This window comes from Melanotaenia boesemani, chromosome 23 (assembly GCF_017639745.1).
Source record: "Melanotaenia boesemani isolate fMelBoe1 chromosome 23, fMelBoe1.pri, whole genome shotgun sequence".
Taxonomy (NCBI): domain Eukaryota; kingdom Metazoa; phylum Chordata; class Actinopteri; order Atheriniformes; family Melanotaeniidae; genus Melanotaenia; species Melanotaenia boesemani.
Window position 1 is genome coordinate 26,869,897 of NC_055704.1, and position 15,350 is coordinate 26,885,246.

At 43.5% G+C, this 15,350-nt stretch overlaps 1 protein-coding gene across 11 annotated transcripts in view; it reads left to right on the plus strand.

Annotated features, from left to right (window-relative positions):
• Nucleotides 1-15,350, plus strand: part of syt1a (synaptotagmin Ia) — a 274,765-nt gene that overhangs the window by 184,396 nt on the left and 75,019 nt on the right. Inside the window, exon 1 of one of the 11 annotated variants that reach the window (XM_041978107.1) lies at nt 12,704-12,724. The exons of the other annotated variants lie outside the window; for them this stretch is intronic. The gene's annotated coding sequence lies outside the window, so the exon portion shown is untranslated. Of the gene's footprint in view, nt 1-12,703; nt 12,725-15,350 lie in introns of those variants that run through there. 11 annotated transcript variants of the gene reach the window in all.

The window sequence follows — 15,350 nt, forward strand, 5'->3', positions numbered from 1 at the left end:
GTTCTGCCAGTTCAACCGCCAATACTGCTGCGCACAACTCCAAGCGTGGTATGGTCTGCATGGGGTAAGGAGCCAGCTTTGATTTTCCCATTATAAATCCTACGTGCCACGTTTCATCAGAGTCCAAGACATGCAGGTAGGCCACAGCGGCTATAGCCATATTGGAAGCATCTGCAAAAACACACAGTTCTGTCCACCTGTGACATGACATGGAGACAGGAATGTATGCTCTCTGAATGCTAACCAGTTCCAGTTCAGATAAGGAATTAGTCCATTCTGTCCACTGTGTCTCTTTGTCTGGTGGGAGAGGTGTGTCCCATTCATACTGCTCTGAGGAGAGGTTTCTTACTAATGCCTTGCCTTGCACTGTAATGGGGGAAGCAAAGCCAAGGGGATCATAAAGGCTGTTTACAGTGGACAGTATACCTCTCCGTGTGAATGGTTTAATATCTCTAGACACTCTGAAAGTGAAACTGTCTGTCTGGAGTTCCCAGCTTAAACCCAAACTTCGCTGGAGGGGCAAGGGGTCTGCTCTTAAATCTAGATCCTTAAAGTCACTTGCTCGTTCTTCAATAGGAAAGGCCTCCATGACCCTTGCACTATTTGAGGCTATCTTGTGTAGCCTTAAGTTAGACTCAGCCAGTAGCGCCTTAGTTCTCCATAAGAGGTCAATCGCATCATCCTCCTTTGCCACCGAGGCGAGTCCATCGTCGACATAAAAATTCCTGAAGACGAAGTGCTTTGTATCTGTACCATGTTCCGTTTCTCCATGCTCTGCCGCTTTCCTCAGCCCATATGTAGCAACAGCAGGAGATGGACTATTTCCAAACACATGCACGGTCATCCAGTAGTCGATGATCTCCTTATCCGGATCATTATCTTTATGCCACAGAAACCGAAGGAAAGTGCGGTGGTCCTCTCTGACCTTGAATCCATAGAACATTTGTTCCACGTCAGCTGTGATGGCTATTTTTTCCCTCCTGAATCTTAGTAGGACACCCACTAGTACGTTGTTGAGGTTAGGTCCACTAAGAAGCATGTCGTTCAGTGATGTTCCTCTGTACACTGCGCTGGAATCAAAAACTACCCTAATCTTTCCAGGTTTCTGGGGATGGTATACACCGAAGATAGGTAAATACCAACATTCTTGCCCTGGCTGCGGTTGAGGAGCTGGCTCTGCCTGGTGGTTATCAATAACTTTCTGCATAAAGTCAAAGAAGTGCTTTTTCATGTCAGGTCTTCTTCTAAATGAGCGCTGGAGAGAAGAGAGTCTCTGTGCAGCCTGCTCTTTGTTATTAGGAAGGGGCTTGCGAGGTGAGCGAAAAGGTAGAGGTGCTACCCAGTGGTTTTGATCATCTATGTACATTTCATTTTCCATTATTCTGAGAAACGTGTTGTCATCCACTGACATGGCTGGTTTGTCATCGTCAGGTGTTCTCTGAAACACACTTTCTCCCAGACCATCTAAACATGTCTCGTGAAAGTTCTCCTTGCCTTGAGACAATGTTGGAAGATGTTGGGTCGGACTTTTTAGTTTCTCCTTTATGTGGATATTGTTGGTGCATGGCTTAAGGAAAGAGGAGCGTCCATTTAGAAGAATATGTGTCTTGTAGGCGTTGACTTCCTCTGTCTTGTGAGTACCACCCAAGCACAACTCACCAACTATGACCCAGCCAAGGTCAAGACGCTGTGCATATGGTGAGTTGTGAGGTCCGTTGCGCTGTTTGCGTACCTTATGCAAACTCAAAATGTCTCTGCCTAACAGAAGAAGAATAGGAGCACTGGTGTCAAGAGGTGGGATCTTGTCTGTCACAGATTTGAGGTGAGGAAAATCTTGGGTGCACTCAGGAGTTGGAATCTCTGACCTGTCATCAGGTATGTGGTCACATTCCAGCAAGGTGGGAAGTTTCACCTTGGTTTTCCCATCAAGTGACTCCACTATAATGTTACTTGCTTTTCTCCCTGCAGTCTCTACTGTTCCAGAGCATGTCTTAAGAGTGTAAGGTGACACACTACTGTTAATGTCTAGTAGATCAAAGAATTGTGGTTTTACTAGAGACCGGTTGCTTTGGTCATCTAGTACTGCATACACCCTATGACACTTGTTGGGATGATTGGTGTGGTAAACATTTACCAAGCAGATTTTTGAACAGGATCTGGGCTTGGGGACGCCACCACATATCTGTGTGCACTTAGAAGTGACTGTAGGGTTTGCAAGGTTTTCATGCTCCCCGCTTTGCTTTGCGTTAGATGTGTGTTCAGTCGTTGCCTCAAGTGCGTGCTCAGTCTGCTCTCCAAGCAACCAAGGGGCTGGACCAGGATGCAACGCTGAGATATGCTTGTTGCTTTCACACTCTTTACATTGGATTTTGGCCTTGCATTCCTTAGCAATATGCTTGGTACTGGCACAACATCGAAAGCAGATTGAATTTTCTTTCAGGTATATTTTCCTCTCATCAAGATGTTTCCCTCTGAACCCACGGCATTTTGACAGTGGATGAGGTTTATTATGTATAGGACATTGCTTGTCTGGCTCATCCTTTTTGGCAGCTGTGTTAGCTTGTGGGGCAGTAGTTGCAGCAGTGATTTCAGTCTTTCTTACTGACACAGTTGATTTTTGGAGGTATTTGGCTGCCCTTTCAACCTTGAAGTGGCTAGGTGCAGGGGAGAGGTTAAATGCAAAACTGGGGTCGTTGCGGGCCCTGGCCTGGGAACACACAAAGTCTACGAAAAAGCTGAATGGTGGGAAGGGGACATGATAGTTCTCTTTATATTGGGATCCCTGTGTGATCCAGCGTTCCCGTAAAGAGAAGGGAAGTTTTTCGACTATCGGATTCACACCCCTTGCTGTGTCTAGATATGTGAGTTCAGGCAAGAATCCCTCAGCCCTCGCAGCTTCAAGCTCTTTTAATAAATCACCTAATTCCCTGAGGCTGTGTGTGTCTTTATTAGATATGGCTGGGAAGGTATCTAATCTGCTCAGCAAAGCACTTTCAATCACCTCTGGGCTTCCGTATGTTTCCTCCAAGCGTTCCCATATCATACACACACCTGCTCTTGGATTATTTACATGTACTGATCTTATCCTTTTGGCTTGAGCTGATGATTCTGGCCCAAGCCATTTAACAAGAAGGTCGAGCTCTTCCTGATCAGTTAAATTCAGGTCACTTGTGGCTGCTAGGAAAGAAGATTTCCAAGCCCAGTAATTTTCTGGGTGATCATCAAAGGGCACAAGACCAGAGCTCACCATTTCTTTTCTCATCAGATAGTGGGCAAAGTCCATGTTCTGGGGAGTTGAAGGTGAGTATTTCTTAAATTGGACCTGAGGAGGGGCCTGGCAATTAGCAGCTGCATATTTCTTCGGAGTGCCAGGAGTCGCAGGTAAATTTTCCTGCTTTGGGAGAAATACCTTTGGAGCAGGAGGAGGTAAGTAGTGTTCACTCCCCACATGTTTGTGATCATCTTCCTCCTGGAATGACTTATACTCCGACTCTTGTGGCTTGTTGATAGGCACTTGAGTTTCCCTGCTTTTCTCATGCAGGTTTGGCAGCAGTGGGGTAACCTCTTGAGGCTTCTGTGGCACATGTTTTCCAAATGGCTGCGTTTCTATATAGTCTTTGGTGCGTTTCATTGGGTCTTCAAGAGTTAAACTCTGTAACTCACCAAGAGATCCTCTTTCTTTATTTTCAGCTGCTGCTGCTTCTTTGAATATTGCTGCTTCTTTTAATGCTGCAGTAGCTTCTTTCTCTTGTTTTAATACATGAAGACTTGCTTCCAATAAAGCCTTTTCTTTCATCATGGCTGCCTCCCTTTCTGCAAAGGATACTTTTATTTTGGCTGCTTCGGCCTTGGCTCTAGCCTTTGTCGCAGCAGCACTGACAGATGTCCGGGTTGAGGTTCTGCTGGACTTGTCAGAAGCTGAGACCCGAGACCTGGTCTGGAGCTGAGACTGACGTTCTTCATCGCTGTTATTACTCATCTCGTCAGAGTGTTAGGCTTCTGTGTGCTGTTCACAATTATTTATGTTGCCTTCTCCCGCTGTGTGGATGTCATTTTACTATTCTGTCCTAGCAGATACGTCACCAGTATTGCTAGACAGATAGCTAACACAAAAGACTCAGTAGGCTTGACTCCAGATTGAGCTGATTTTACTGAGTTCTTCCAAGTTTGTAAAACTGCAACACAAAATCAAAATATACAGTATATTAACATCAACTAAAATATGTGCAAAGTTCCAGCTCAACCTTTCTCTTACTCCTTATAGATTAATGACAATTCAAAGTAACCAATCTTTAGGCAACAATATTTGATAAGATGAACACAAACATTGTAACAATAGAATCCACCCACAGGTAAGAAATAAGGCATAAGACGCAGTAAAGCAAATGTGCAAGGACACATAACAGAAATGAGGCCCAACATTAAGCAACACAGCCTGCAGCTACCTATGCTAACATTCAGCTCCCGATTAGCATTAGCATAATTAGCTCGGTTTTAGAACTGAAAATACAAAGCTTCAGAGACTATTATGATGCTCACAAGTTGGAACTAACTTAAATAAACACGGAGCAGTCATACTCACTGACAGATCTACTCCAAGGATCAGACAAATGACTGTGGTGGAGCACTCAGCCTGCATGTGCTGTGGTTCAATACTGTTCTGCATGGCGTAATGACACAAGTCACCACCAGAGGTCTCTTACATTTGCTGACTACCGACAGGAGTCAGAACAATATTGGTGGTGATTTTGACATTTTCAAACCAGTCCGTGATAAAGTATGACGGATGGAGAGTCCGAAGATTTTGCTCGAATTGACAGAAATCTTGTTAAGTGCATAAAAGAAAGACAAACCTGGGTCTATCCGAGTTTACAAAATAGGATACAGCATGGTGAATTTCATCATTTGATGGCGGACTTCAGGGCTGATCCAGATCCATCCAGAACCGTTCGGACAAATTCACTCTGGCTGCTTTTTATCTCTATAATCTTTGTGTGAAGTGTCGTAAAGTCAGGTAAACTAAAATTATGTGTTCAGAGTGTTTGCAGATGGCGCTGTCCAGCCTGCTCTCATTGGTCAGTCCATGAAGCCTCTCGCTGGTTGGTTGTAGTGTCATGTGACAGTGACAAAAATTTTTCTATTGTGTCGTGTCACCCCCGTGTGCACGTCTACGTGAACGAGTGCAACATTTCACATGCACGAATGTCGCCTGTCGCTTGGCTGGAGGAGGGCCGCCATTTTCACCTCATCACGCAGGTTCCATAGAAAATGATGGAGGAGCGCCGCCACCTCCCGTGTGTCCAGCCCATTACTTCCACCAGTATAATGACATGAAAACAGAACAGTAGAAAACTTTATCTAAATGTAAACATAACACAGGCAGTAAAACACATAACTCCCAGTGTGTTTGATCTGTTGTAATCAGGTTAAAATAATTTCTTAATCTGACCACAAGGTGTCATAGAAATGTATTTATATCCCTATATTCTATAAATTTTAACCTTAAAGTCTCCAGTAAGAACTGTTCCTTAAAATAAGCTGGGCAGTTAGTTAGCAGTGGTCATCTCACCTACAGGCTCTTTTCCCTCCTTTTTGTTCATAACTAACTTTTCAGTTAACAAAGTAAAATAACGTGCTAAAATTTACAATTTAAAACTTAAAATTTTTCATTTCGAGCTACTGTATAAGGTTGTAGGTCACACTGTGAATCTTATGTTGCTTTTGGACAAATCAAGTATTTAATTTGGAATATTTTGAATCTCTAAAGTCAACTTTGAATGAAATTCAGTCAGTGATTCAGACTTTTTGTGTAGATATTAAAGGTGGGACTCGATTAAAAAAATAATTATTTAATTACAGGTGTTGTAATTAATTAATCTCGATTAGTCACATTTTCATCACATTTGCTCCAAAAAGCAACCTTTTTTCTATTAAATGGATTTTACTTGATGACTGAATTAAACAATAGACAGACATTCACGTTGTAAACTTGAGCTCTAGTAATGTCTAGAAAAACAAAAACAAAAACGGTAGAAAAAGAAATAGAAAACATGCCTGGCCAAAACTCAACAGAACTAAAATTAAAGTGTCATTTTAAGTCCTTTATCTGTTTTCTGATTAAGAGTCTACAACATATTACAGAACCTTTAAAATGTTTTCCTCCACAATCTTCATTAAAAGGCATTAATACGTTCCAGTGAGCCAGGGCGGGATCAGCAGAGCAGCTAGCAGAGCAGCTAGCAGAGCAGCTAGCAGAGCAGCTAGCAGAGCAGGTAGCAGAGCTAACATGTGCTGCTCTGCCTGCAGCTCGTTAGGACGAGGGGGGGTCTGCAGGAGTGCGCGAAGAAGTAAACCAAAAAGACAAGTCAGTTACCAAAATTCCCCAATAACACCAGAGAAAGTTGCTAAACGTGTCGCTAGCGGACTTCTTTTAGTCGCTAGAGAGAAAACTCGCTGCATAGTTAGCAGAGCTCTGACAGGAACTCGTGCACTTAATTGCATTAATCTTGTTGTAATTAATCGTAATTAATGTGCCCTTTAGCTGATCTATGGAGGTTCTCCAGACATTTCTATCCAGGAGGTTTACAATCCATCCACTAAATGTAGTTTTATTCAGAGACTCTATCTGGTAAATCCACAATGATCCATGATAACAGCATTATTTATCACATTTCATCATAAAAACATCACTATTACTACTATGTTGCTAAGAGACCTCTATTTAGACCTGGACATGATGATGAAGCCACTTCCTGTCAGACTTTCCACCAATCAGAGAGCTTAGATTGACGGTAATAATAATAATAATGATAATAATAATAATAATATTAATAATAATAATAATAACAATAATAATACATTTTATTTAAAAGCGCCTTTCAAAACACCCAAAGACACTGTACAAAAGAACATTAGAAGAGTTAAAAAACAATAAGTACAAAATAAACATTAAAACGGTTAAAAACAATAAGTATGAGACAAAACGGAACGGAGGACAACATGGAGATGGAGAGTGACTAGATGGCGTAGGACTGTCTGAACAAATGTGTTTTGAGTTGTGATTTGAAGAGAGGAAGAGAGTCTATGGTACAGAAATCAGGGGGAAGAGAGTTCCAGAGGTGGGGAGCAGGGGGAGCTGAATGCTCGGCTCCCCATGGTGACGAGACGGGCAGGGGGGACAAGAAGCTGGAGAGAGGAGGAGGAGCGAAGTGAATGGACCGGAGTATAAAGGTGCAGGAGATCAGGTATATATGGTGGGGCCAGATTGTGGAGTGCTTTGAATGTAATGAGGAGAATTTTGAAGTTAATTCTTTGTTTTACGGGGAGCCAGTGGAGTTGTTGTAAGATGGGGGTGATGTGGTGAGTAGTAGGGGTCCGTGTAATGATGCGTGCTGCAGAGTTTTGGAGGAGCTGCAGTTTCTGGAGGGATTTATTGGGGAGACCAAAGAGAAGTGAGTTGCAATTGTCGATCCAGGAAGTAACAAGACTGTGGACGAGGATGGCAGTGGTGAGAGAGGGACAGAGACGAGAAATGTTTCTCAAGAGAAAATATGCAGACCGGGTGATGCTGTTAATGTCGGAGTGAAAGGAAAGAGTGCTGTCGAGGACGACACCCAGACTCTTTACCTGAGGGGAGGGAAGGACAGGTGAGTTGTTTATGGAGATAGGAAAACTGTTGGATTTGGAGAGAGTGTGGGGCGTGCTACCAGGAAGACTTCTGTTTTAGAACTGTTGAGTTTGAGGAAGTTGGATGAAAACCAAGAATGAATTTCTTGTAGACAGGTGGTGAGGGAGATTGGTGGAAGTGAAGAGGATGGTTTGGTAGAGAGGTAGAGCTGGGTGTCATCCGCGTAGCCATGAAAATTAATACTGTGTCTGCGAAAGATGAAACCAAGCAGAAGAATGTAGATAATGAAAAGGAGGGGTCCCAGGACTGAGCCCTGGGGCACACCAGCAGAGACAGGAAAGAGTTTGATTCATGGGATTACAGTCGAATGAATTGTGTGTGGCCAGAAAGGTAAGAAGTGACCCAGGTGAGGGGGATGTGAGTGATGCCGATGGATGACAGTCTGTCGAGGAGAATGCTGTGAGAGATGGTGTTGAATGCTGCGGTGAGGTCAAGAAGGAGGGGAATGGATAGTAAACCAGAATCTGAAGCTATGAGAAGGTCATTGGAGATTTTGAGGAGTGCTGTTTCAGTACTGTGAAGGGGACGGAAACCGGATTTAAACTGCTCATAAATATTGTTGGTGATAAGATGGTTATGAAGTTGAGAAGCAACAGACTTTTCGAGGATTTTGGAATTGAAGGGTGAATTGGAAATTAGCGGGTCCAAGCCAGGTTTTTATCAAGATAGGTGTGACTGTAGCGGTTTTGAGTGCAAGAGGGGAAACAGGGCTCTAGTTAGACCAACCCAAACTAAGCACATAGCTAAGAGCCTCCCATTGGATAATTACTGCATGGATGATGTTTCAGCTGCAGCATGTCCTTTAACCCCATGCTGATGCAGCGAGTAGGTTCTCATGTTGGTATCAAGCAAAGAAAACGTCTAAGGAGATGCTGAAACCACTGAAACTAGCTTATGGACTGTCCAACACATTATTAAAAACTGGAGGGATAGTGGAGAGCCATCATCTACCATGAAGGGATGTGGTTGCAAAAAATCCTAAATGATTCTGATCAGTGTTTGCTTAAATCAAATCGTAAAAACAATGGAGCATTTCCACATGCACAATGTGAAGGGAACTCAAGGGACTGAGGTCTGATGAGTCCAGATTGACCCTGTTCCAGAGTGATGGAGCACCAGGGTAGGAAGAGATGAAGGGATGCAGCCATCATGCCTGCACTGAATGAGCAGGTTATTCTATCTTCCCTGTGCAGCTCTGTGGGTAAACTGTGATGGTAGCTGCCCTTTAGCTGGTCTACGGAAGTTTTCCAGGCATTTCTATCCCGTCCAGGAGGTTTACAATGAATGATCCATGATTACACCATTATTTATCACATTTTCATAATAACAAAATATAGCCATCACTATAGTATTGCAGAGGCCTCTTTTTTTCCTTCATTTTTTACCTGAAGTTTTTAATATATAGCCACTTCCTGTCAGATTTTCCACCAATCAGAGAGCTTAGATTGACGGTAACGTCCAATCAGGAGCAGCCAAAGATCAACCAGTGAGCAGAAAGTTCTATGTGTGTGTGAAAAGAAGAAAAATAATGCTCCTCTATGGCTGGAATAAAGCCAAGAAGACGTTTCTGATGCGCGGTGGCGCCACAAAGCAGCTGAGCTGGAGTTGGTTTAGTGAGGATAGCAGGTAAATAGTAGCAGGAATAACTGGAAATGAGGAAAAAGTGGAAATATGGAAATAGTTTCTGTTGTGTGTTTGTTTCAATAACAATATTTTCCTGATCCTGAAAACATCACGCCTGGATGGTGACTGGGATTAAAAGGGTTGAAATTCCAGTTTTACATTAAAAACAAAACAAACAGGTGAAAAAATGGTTTGGAGTTTTTTGGGCTTAAACACGAGTCCTTTGATAAAATCTGGCTGCTGTCAGCTTGTTTCTGCATCCATGAGTCAGATGGGGAACAGCAGTCAGGATGTGGACAGCGGGCTTGTGTGCTTTGACTTCAGCCGGACTCTGCAGCCTTTTCTCTGTCTGATCCCATTGGGCCACAATTGGATGTCACAACAGTTTCCCGATGCCCAGTGGAAGTCGATTGCCATTCTGCTTGTGATGATACATCTCACTGGGAGCAGATCCCCCCCATCTAGCCCCACTTTCCTGCTCTTTACCAAAAAATAAGAATAACCCCAGCAGCCCAGCTATCTCAGGCGACCTCTCATTATACAAATTACCAAATGGTACCATCAGTTTGTTAATCAAAAGCCTTACATTTCCAACTAGCTTAATAAGAATATTTAAGGAGACAGAAAGACCCAAACTGGCAGCTGGCTGCTCTGGCTAATATTTAATGTGCTTATAATAAATCTGTTAGCAGCTGCTAAACCCGCATTTATACTTCCCATCTACATTATCAGGTCCACCTTCTAGTACCAGGTTGGACCACCTTCTAGTACCAGGTTGGACCACCTTCTAGTACCGGGTTGGACCACCTTCTAGTACCGGGTTGGACCACCTTCTAGTACTGGGTTGGACCCCCTTCTAGTACCGAATTGGACCCCCTTCTAGTACCGGGTTGGACCACCTTCTAGTTCAAGGTTGGACCACCTTCTAGTACTGGGTTGGACCCCCTTCTAGTACTGGGTTGGACCACCTTCTAGTACCGGGTTGGACCCCCTTCTAGTACCGGGTTGGACCACCTTCTAGTACCAGGTTGGACCCCTTTCTAGTACTGGGTTGGACCACCTTCTAGTACCGGGTTGGACCCCCTTCTAGTACTGGGTTGGACCACCTTCTAGTACCAGGTTGGACCCCCTTCTAGTACCAGGTTGGACCCCTTTCTCCTCCAGAGCTACCTTCATTCCTGGTGAGATGGATGGAAGCAGGTGGTGGAAACCTTCCTCAGGAGGCCACAGTCACCAGGGCTGCAACGGCTTTAGCTCAGTATTCATTTTCTGGGTTTCCACAGGCAAAAACTGGTAAGGGTGCGAGACTAGCTGTCCAAATCCTGAGGGTGGAGCTAGACACACTGCAATCTATTGATCGGTCTTCACTTCCTGTACAACTCAGCACAAAGAGAAAGACTGCAACAGCTCCACGTTTCAATATCCCGACGACTTTTTTATTTAAAGCTCCGAGACAAGAAGAAAGAACACAAACTGCTGCATGTCCACCATTTTATTTGTTTTATTGTCACGTTCTTCTTCATTATAAATCAGGATGGCGTTGCGCTGCTATGACATCACGTCCATCACCTTCCAGCTTAAATGACCAGCAGTAAATGTCCTCTTTGGGATTTTGGTTACACTTTTTTGTAGCTGAGCTACTTTATAACCAGAGTAGGGGAATGAAAAGCATCTGGGTTGTTAGTGGAGATGAATGTCTGAAAGATTCCATACTGGAACTGGAAAAGCCTGACATCCCATCCTCCATACAAAGAACCTAATTGGCCTCCTAATTGTTCTCAGCAGCATGTCTCACTGCCCAAGCAGCTTCCTGGACCTGACACCAGTCTCAGTACAAGCTGAGTTAGCCTGGCGTGACCTGACCTGACCGTCAGATGAACAAGAGAAGAAGAAAGTTCCCTCTCCTTCCACCGCTCTCCTCCTCCTTCCTCTCTGATTATCCTCCAGCAGCCATGCTGCTCTGTCTGCAGCTCTCTCTTTCCTTAGAGGACACACTCTTCTCTGGACAAACACCCCAGTCAGAAAACTGTGAAACCCTACTCAGATCCACAGGAGTAATGTGCCTACATCCACTTTATGTATCATATTTTATAATATCAATGAGACAAAGGACCTTTTCCTCCTTCCTGCTAATTAGAGCTAAAATCCAACAGAAGCAGAGAGAAACTTTAACGCTGCATCATGTTTGCAGTCATGGTGATATTCTGTTTCAGTCTGAGTTAAATTATGTCTTCTGAGTCACATTTAATAAGTTGATCATAAGCTGGAAGAGACCTCAGGAAGAGCAATGTCCTCCCACATGGACAGACTGCATCCTTGAGATGTTATCAGCCCATCAGAAGGGTCATTTTTAGTCGTTCTTCCAGGAGGGTATAGCCACAAGTGTCGTTCTTGACCATTTTGCAGGCTCAGAAGCTGTTTTGTTAAGTTGAGGTATGAAACTGTGTTGTTAGGTTGAGGAGATGATCATGTGATCACACTGGATGAAATTCACCATCTGCCATTCTTACAGAATTCATGTGGAGAATAACAAATGAAAGGCTGATAATAGCCAAAGCCAGTTGACTGTTGAGACTCATTCATATTCTGTCACATCATCATAAATGTGGGTTTAAAATGTGGTTGAAGTTTGGGCAGGAAGAAATAAAAAGACAAAAGGTTGAAGTGTTAGCAGCATCTGCTTTTCTTCTCCCTGCTTCAGTCATCTGTGAAAGCTTTTGCTTTGCATCTGAATGAACAAACGTCACGTTGAAATCCACGTGGAGTCTGTCCTTGGAAAAGAGAAAAAAAGGTGTAAATGAAGGAACTGAAGTCGGCTATAAATGAGGAATCGTGAAGTCAGAAAACTGAGTCATGGAAACCATGACAGAGAGGTTTATACAGGAGGAGATTTCAGCGCCCACCTGGAGTTAAGACATGCAGTAAAAATGGAAGTCTGGTGTCAGGAATTAGACTGATCCGCTCTGGCAGAGTGTTGCCAGATACACTTGTCTGAAAAGTACACAGATTTGAGTTTACTAACTCTGTCACAGGGATTTGTAGGAGGCAGAAATTTTTTATGTCAAACTGAGCTGGCAAAGTAGAAATAAATGAAAATGTGAAACTCAGGTAATACATAAATATCATAAATGTTTGGTTTTAGCGAAGAAGATCAAGTGTCTTCACCATTTTTTATAAACAAAATCAGAATTTTGCTCAACTGTATTTAATCCCTCCAAAAACCCTAACCCTGAACTCCAAAAAAGCATTGGGACACATAAAATATAAAACAGAAGGAAATAATTAGCAAATCTCATCAACTGAATTTTATTCCCAACAGAACATAAAACATGGAAAACTTCCCAGCTTGGACTACAGAGCAGCTGTCATCAGGAAAGTCCTGCAGAGACGTTATTGGCCCACCTCAATAAGCAGGTGGACACCTTTCAGGACCCTTCACAGTTTGCATGTCATCACAGGCTTGAGGTTCATCTACCTGCTTTAGAGAGCCCACGCTCACCTGGACCAATCAAGCGGCACTTTGAGGATCACGTTCTTTCATTTCTCAAGTACTTTTAATACACTTCAGCTGCTCTGTTATGTGAGAAGCTCCATCAGTTCCAGGTGGATGTCTTCACAAACACAGGTATCCAGATTCCTCCAGCCAGAGAAACTGAGAAGTTCACCTTGTTTCCAGAATCCGATCTTTTGCTCCATGTGTCTGTTTTAAACTCCAGGCAGCTTCCACAGCACAAATAGCAAGTGGTGTAGCTAAAATAATACCCTGACAGACCTTGTTTTTACAGTACCCCAAACCAGCATGAGGGAGGCCTGTTTCAGCTGTGAAGGGAGGAGGGTTTATCTTGTTGCCTGGAGGTGCCATTACAGCCATGTTTATGTTCTTAGCCTCTAACGTCTGTACTGGACTCGTCGTCATTAAGCTTCTGTCTCCAAGTGTCAGCACTGGTAAGCTGGTTGTTGCTGAGCCTGTCGTGGTTGGAGGTTAGCTGGGTGAAGCATTGCGCTGTTCATGGGGGAAATGATTAACCTTTTCTAATTTATCTCCTGTTCATCTCTTCATCTGCTGGGAAGTGATGCCTCGCTTGTGTCTGTATTAAGAAAGATGGAAGGAAGATGAGAAGAATCACAACTACATTTATCAGACAATTAATCTCCTTAATCATTCTCCTCTGACCTCTGACATCAACCAGACATCCTGGTCCACACAACTGCTGCTCTGGATATTTTCTCTTCTTCAGACCATCTCTGGAAACCCTGGAGATGGTTGTGGGTGGAATTCCCAGTAAATACTCAGACCAGCAACCATGCCATCTTCAAAGTCTCTTAAATCCTCTTTCTTCCTCATTCTGATGCTCAGCTTGAACTTCAGCTAATCCTCTTCAAGTCGTTCAAATTACGGGGGAGCTAAGGGGAGCTTGGCTCCCCAGAACGGCAGAGGAGCGCCCCTAAAAAGATTCAGCTGATACGTTCCGGGGAGCTGAAAAATCTTCCAAACGATGTGGATGATCCGTTGTTTCCTTCAGCACGGTGGACAGCAGCATTGTCTGTTGTGTGCTGAGCGTCCACTCAACCACCTGACGTGCTTCTTTTCATGGTTGAAGATTTCTCCGTTGCTGTTTCTGAGTAAACGAGCTGCGTTCAGTAGTTTTTTAATAGTAACCATATTTTTGACCGTGCTACGAGCACTAATATAAGTGCACGTGATGTGTGAAAATATGGCTCCCCCGAAAGGCTGAGTGTAATTCGAGCCCTGTCTGCGTGACTACATGCTGCCGTGTGATTAGTTGGATGTTAGTGTTAATAAGCAGGTGGAGCCTGTAAAGAGGATGACGAGTGTATGTTTAAATGTTGCAGCTCTTGGTGGGACAGTGTTTTTTGCTTTCTGCTGGGATCTCATGGAAGGGTTAACTACTGGAGCATCTGCATTATACCCTCAAATATCGTCTTAGCTTTCCATCTCTGTGTTCGCCTTCACGGTTTTAGTTTGTACTAATCCGGAACAATTTCAAGCTATTTTTCCAGCTGTGTTTACTCGGCTGCCAGCTCTGATTCTGATCTACGACCTGACTCTCACATGAACACAAATCTCATGGATGCCATCCACTTTGCCCGTCATGAAGATGAGACCAAAGCACTGGAAAAAAATACAGAATGTGTACATCAGCCACGGCTGCTGCTCCTCTCCGGCGTCATCCTGCTCTGTAGCTCCACGGCTTTTCTTTCTTTTCTTCTTTGTGGGCAACCTGGGGTCACGGTGATAACGACAGATTTGCAAATGAGAGAGCCTCTCCCAAACGAGAAAATCAAAACTCATGCTAATGCAGTGTCTGGGATGCCTGATGGTGACTGATAAGCGTAAAGAGTGCTGCCCAGGATCTTCATTTATTTCAGTGACACACTCGGTGTTATCTATCAGCTGCCACCACTGTCAATAAGTTAAGTCTCACTCCTGAGGACGAGCTGACAGCGTGGAGCATGATTTAGAGAGGCTGTTGTGTTAAACGATCCAATCTGACAACCGACTCTTCAGACTTCAGTAGAAGAAATGATGTAAAAAAAAGACATTTTTTCTATTTTTTTGCCAGTTTCTACACCTGTTTTCTACACCTTAGGTGTTTAAATTGTCATTCATTGGAATACATCAGATGCTTCTGACATCATCATATACGTTGTGCTAAAATAAGCTGATTTATAATTTTGCAGCAGAATTGGAACTGGTTGGACATCAGCAGGCATGCTGCTTTTCAGACAATGTGTGTGGGTGGAAACTTTGTGAGAGTCTGTAGGCAAATGAAAGGATACCCTGTAGGGAGGAGGCTTTCGAATGGTTAGAAAAGGGAAAGCATGTCTGTCAGGAAAAAGACACAACGAAGAAACAGATGGATTTAAAGAGAAGTTGAGATGCCAGAGTGAAAGTTAGTTTAGTGAAGGATCATAATGATGCTAATGACTGTATTCTCCCCCAGCATCTGTCACCACCCATTCACATCTGTTTGAACCGGCAGATTGATGACACTTGATCGTTATTTCTGTTTAGTAT